Below are 6413 nucleotides of genomic sequence, written 5' to 3' on the forward strand. Positions count from 1 at the left end.
CTTCTCTGGGGTCCCTAGATGTCCCACAAAAAATTTGGGCCCGATCGGTTCAGCCGTTTTGACGTTTATTGGATACAAACAAACAAACAAACAGACAAACAAACAGACAGACAGGCCAAATTTATATATAGAAGTATAACACACATTTTTCTTGCCCCCCCTTAAAAATGTTTAGGGGGGGCGAAATATTTCCCCCTAGCCCCCCTCTAACCAAATGTCTAGTTGCGCGCCTGCTTATAGCTAGTATAAACTGCTATTGATTTACTACCAAAAGTCGTTCTATTTCTATTATCTGTTTTACTACTCATAGACTCAATGAAAATAAAATCAACTTACATATCCAGATTTATTTCACAGAAAGTCAAAGAGTAAAGAATAATGCATGTTACATCCTTTATATAGTAAACACTATGTACATGAACGGCTTAACAGAAGAAGGGTGTGTATGCAGTCTGAAAAGGCTTTGTTTCAAAGGTCTTGTTGCAAAAAAAAGAAGGGTTGAATGTTTCCTAAAGGTTAAGATGCAGTTAAACAGAGAATAAAATTCAAAACCAAACAATGAGGCAGTTTTCTCTAGTTATTTCTAGTTATTTGTTGTACATTTGAACTTTAAATTTGTCTAACTTTTCATCATATAATGCCATCATAAAATACCTTTCTTTGATAATGTTATGTAGAAAGAATTTTTTTTTTAATTTGCTACTTTTGTTTAACTAATAAGACATTTTGTGAACAAGACCATAACCAAGTTTTACTTGCAAACTCCAATGAAAATTCAAACAATTTATTCAATTTTGTGGTTTACAAACAAAGTTTTAATAGATTAATAGTACCATTTTATATAACTCATCTGTACTGTAGCATTAAATTCTAAATATTCTTCGTTCTTCAGTTTATTTATTGTTTGGTTTCTATTGATTAATCTTTCTTACTGCAACAGACTCAGCTTTCTCAGGTTCCTGTAGGTATTGGGTCTTCTTTAGCTGAAGTTTGTGTTCGGAGTTTAATCCTTTTCCTTCATCTTTTCTTCTTTGTTGATTTAGAAATGCTAATGAGATTGATATAAAATCTATGAATAACTATTTGTTTTGTATTTGTGCTTATTTCACTCAAATAAAACTTTTTCAAGTTTGTTCAGACATCAAGGAGAAATGCTAAAATTTCAATTTAAGCTACAAACTTAGTAAAGTCAATGTTTCCAATCTATAACATCTCTTTTATAAAATTTAAAAAAACAAAAGTACGTTTTTGCTTTTTAAATTATCTTTCATTGAATTGCTAATTTGCATTTATTTTTATGATTGCTGTTTTGTTGAAGAGAATATTGTTACACCATGCCGATCAGCTGTACACAAGAAAATGCAGAAAAAACATTATAATGTAATTGAAAAATTGTCAGAAATATGTAAGAAGGTGAAATGTAGATTGCGTAAAATTAGCTCTGTCACAATTCAGACTGGAACAATGATTAAAATTTAATATTATTTTGATTTTTCTGTAGACTAGATGTATAGAAAAGAGAAAAGATTTATTTGTGATGGTTTATCCTTCAGTGCTGGTTGACCTGTTGACACAGAAAAACGATCATATTCCCCGCCCCTTTGTTTTTATTTTATTGTTATCTTTATTTAATTAAAATATAATCTTATGAAAATAATTTCAGTCTTTTATTTAAACTTAATTTAAGAATATAAATTTCAATTCAAATAATTGTATATGAATATTTTAATAATGTTAATAATTCAAGCTTTTTCATGTATGCTCAAAATGAAAATAATTTCAGTGTTTTATTTAAACTTAATCTCAGGTTTCAAATTTCAATTCAAATAATTGTATATGAATATTTTAATAATATTAATAATTCAAGCTTTTTCTAGAATGCTCATAAGCTGTAATTTTTCAAACATCTGTACCGGTGGTGTATTTTTCGACCTACACATATCCGCCATACTCCACTTCTGACCTACGCCAAATCCGCTATACTACACATCCGACCTACTAGCACGTGGTATTACAGCTGCTATATGGACTTGTGCCCGCAGCGCCCGGCCCCCTGGCCTGTCCTAGCCGCGGCACTCGGCCCCCTAGCCTGTCCTAGCCGCAGCGCTCGGCCCAGAAATTGTCTTAACCTAACCTAACCCTCAAATAATACTAAAATAAACAGCTGGCGTAGGTCCGATATTGCAGTAGGTCGGAAAGTTATAGGTCAGAAGTTCAGTTGCGTATAGACGATGTAACATTACCTCTGTAGTCTGTACGTCTTAAGGAAAAGAATTATTATTTTTCCTAATTCTTTTAATCAGTAATCAGATGGGCGCTATCAGGGATAGCGAAGTAAAACAATTATTTTTAGTTCCTTTAAAAATCCATAAACTTGGTGACCAAGTCCTAAGAATTCCTGAGAAGTATTCCAGAGAAATTCTCAGGAATTTCTTGGGGTTAAATTTTGGAGAAATTCCCGTGAATTTCTCAAAACTAATTCTATCTAAAATTCCCCTTAAAAATCCGTAAGCTTGGCGACGAAGTACTAAAAATTTCTCAGGAATTTCCAGAGAAGTTTTCCAAAGAAATTCTCAGGAATTTTAAGGTAAAATTCTGGAGAAATTCCCAGTAATTTTTCAAAACAAATTATCTTTTAAATTCACCTAAACATGGTGATCAAGTCCTAAGAATTTCTTAGAAATTTCAGGAGAAGTGTTCAGAGAAATTCTGAGGAATTTCTTGGGGAAAAATTCCGAAGAATTTCTCAGGAATTTTTCTAAACTGAGTCTCAAAACTGTGATCTCCCAAAAATCTCTCATCTTGGGGACCAATTCTGGGGAATTTCTTTAGAATTTCTGAGGAATCAGTTACAGGAAATGATGCTCAAGAAATTCCTCCGAAATTCTTTAAAGAAAGTCGCTAAGTTTGGAGAATCTGGGGAATTTCCTCACTTTTGTTATTTGGGTTGCTTATTACTGATTAAGACTATTCCATAACTGACCTAATCAACTGACCAAAAATTATTGCTTATATCCTACCTAAACTTTTACTCAACGGACATAAAATTTTTGCTCAACCTCGACCTAAATTAATTAATTAATATTCCCAACTAGCCCTTTTGCTAGGGGGGTGGGGCAAAATATTATTTTGTACTGGTCTTTGGGGGGGGGGGGGGCTTCAGGTTGCCCCCTTAAGAAATTTTTTTTTCAAAAAAAGTGTTTTTTTAAGGGTTTGATGTCGAAAAAAAGGAAATTTTCAGCTGTTTATGCTTGCAGATTTGAGTTCAATTCAAATAGTTTTTTTTTAAATTAACGATATGAGTCAATAATTCTTTGTGAGCGCATCGAGCGCCAAAGCAAATTTGTTAAGGACCATGGTTTAATTACAGATATAATAAAAGACAGATAATGTTACGATTTCTCCTGAAGTTATTGAATTTATGATGGATCCAACTCATCCAACATATCATATAATCTTATATTTCATTTTCGATATTATAAAGCTCTTTCAAAGAAGATAAACAGGTTAAAGTTATCAAATATGATAATACTAGAAATTCAAGGCGCTTCGCGCCCTTCTTTCTAGCCTTAGAGGGCGCTTCGCGTCCATCTTCTAAATTAATTGTGAGCATGTTCTCTTTGTGTACATCGTAAAACAAAACAAAAATAATTCGCGGATTTTTACAAAAAATTTCGCGGATTTTCAAAATTTTTAAAAATCTAATGACGATCGAATTTTGATAGAGACAAATATTTGAAATTTTGATTTTTCATAAACCTTCCCTGGGGTCCCTAGATGTCCCACAAAAAATTTGGGCCCGATCGGTTCAGCCGTTTTGACGTTTATTGGATACAAACAAACAGACAAGCCAAATTTATATATAGAAGAAGTTTGCCAGGTTCAGTCTCTGAATGTCCCTTCTAACCCGAAAACTTAAAAATACGTATGATACATATATGTACGTATTTTTAAGTTTAGGAAAACGTAAAAATATGTATTTTCCATACGTATGACATAGGTATTTTCGTAACCATTTCTTTGGTAAAAATACGTAATTTACAAACATAAAAATGCGTACGTAAAAAATCTAAAAATTCAATGAATCAGAAATTTTAGGTTTTTTCTATACGTAAAAATATGCATTTAATAACGTGAAAATGCTATGTAAAAACCTAAAATATCCAATGAATCAGGAATTTATAGGTTTTACCTATACCTAAAAAATATGTATTTAATATTGGTAAAACTACATAAATGCGTAAAAAAGCGTATGCAAAAACCTAAAAAATCCAATGAATTAGGATTTTTTAGGTTTTTCCTATACGTAGATTTAGGTTTGAAAAAATCCTAACATTTCTTAATTTTTGGAATTTTTAGGTTTTGCCTATACAGAGAAATACGTATTTTTCAAGTTCTAAAACCAAAAAAAGTGGACTATAATTTTGCATGGGCATTGTTCTGAGGCATATTCAGGGGGGGGGGAATGGGGGCTACCCCCCCCCCTCTGGACCAGTGAACTCTATTGAATTCAGGGGGTTCTGAAAACTCTCTGACTAATTCCACAAATTTCTTAAATTTATATTCATTGATATTAATCATTTTCAATCCAATCCAATATTCTGTCTACAGAAATTAACACCATCAACATTCCTTCATCTGCATCCATCTAAATCTTTATTCATATATGCATATTGTCTGTATTTTCAACAATTATGTATTTATTATGTGTTATACTTTAAACATTTATAACTATTTTACCTGTTACAAGACTGTTAAAGTAAAACTTCTATTCTTCATAAAAAAATCGAGAATTTACTGACATTGATTCTAATGAAAACATCAATTTTACTCAAAAATTATAGCAATTTTGAAACATTGCATTTTTCAAAATGTTTGCATTAAATTTCTTACAGAACAATTCTCTTANATGATTTTTTCAGTAGAGAGCTAAGACAGCCTTATAGGGTGTAAAGCTATAAGTGCAAGTCTGAGCTCTCCGTCATAGTACATCTTGTGTAATAAAGTATTCCCTTTAGAAGGCTAAAACTTTTCTCTCCTTGTAATTAACAGTAAATTTAGACAAATCCTTAGTCTTTGTCATTGTAAGGTGTTACTTTTAATTTTGTATTTTCCAGGGGGGGCAGTGCCCCTCCTGGAACTCCCAGAGGGGGCAAGAGGACTACTGCCCCTTGGTATACTGCAGTGTGCCTGGCCTGAGGAAGGGAAATGCAAGCAAATTTAATATTAAAAGAGCCTCTTCAATGGGTGCCCCCCCTCAGCCTCTCAGGGGGTGGCACGCGTAGAGAGGGGCGGGGGGGCCCCCCCCTCGTGCCACTGCAAGGAGAATACAAATTCTACAACTTTTGGATTTATTTTTCTTGACCCATGCTGTCATACTGATATTCGCCAATCTTTCTTTTCATTCTGAAAGCTGGGGGGGGGGCGCCCCCAGCTCTCAGGTTCATGGGGGGAGCGTGCGCCCCGCGGTCCCCCCCCAGCTGCACCTCTGCTAAAATATATTCATATTTCTAAATTTATCTTTATACTTTTATCTTTTAAATATATCTTGGTATGAAATTTACGTAGATATAAGTATTTTTATGTTTGCATCAAACTTTGAAACTCAACAAAAATAGAATTTTTTAAGTAAAGAAAAAACCTAAAAAATACGTAAAATAAAAACGTAAAAACTTTGAAAAATTTATTGTTATGAAATTTACGAAAATATACGTATTTTTAGGTTTGCATCAAACTTTTAAACTCGAAAAAATGATACTATTTTTAAGTAAAGAAAAAACCTAAAAAATACGTAAAATAAAAACCTAAAAATTTAGAAAAATTACTTGGTAAAACGTATACGTAATTTTCGTATTAAATACGTTTCTGGAAAACCAAAGCATTTTAAAAAAAAGCTTGGTATGATAAATGCGTAAAAATACGCAAATATACGTAAGTTCTTTACCCAAAAGTTCAGCATACATATTTATACGTAAAAATACCTATCAATACGTATACATATATAGAGACTTTGGTATTTTTAGGTTTTCGGGTTAACTTAGGGATACAGATATAGAGACTGGTATTTTTAGGTTTTCGGGTTTATACCGGTTCTCTAGATTTGCCCCAAACTCAAATATTAGCTAGATCCCTAAATCTTTGCACCGAGTGGCGTGTTTAAACCAATTGATATCTCAACAAAATAGTTTGAAACTTTTTTACATTAAATGTTTCCAATAGCCTTTAGCCTTGTCGAGTCGAAAGAAAGAAATGGAAAGATAAAATGTTTTAATTCTGATACAGGGTGTCCCACGAAACATGACAGTATGCAGGACGACTTGAATGTCGTCTTGATTTTTGATATAATTTGCTGCGTTTATTTGTCAACCTAATTTTAGAAGTAAATTTCTAGAGATAATAATCACAAAATTTCC

The sequence above is a fragment of the Eurytemora carolleeae genome, unplaced genomic scaffold (genome assembly GCF_000591075.1).
Source record: "Eurytemora carolleeae unplaced genomic scaffold, Eaff_2.0 scaffold80, whole genome shotgun sequence".
Taxonomy (NCBI): domain Eukaryota; kingdom Metazoa; phylum Arthropoda; class Copepoda; order Calanoida; family Temoridae; genus Eurytemora; species Eurytemora carolleeae.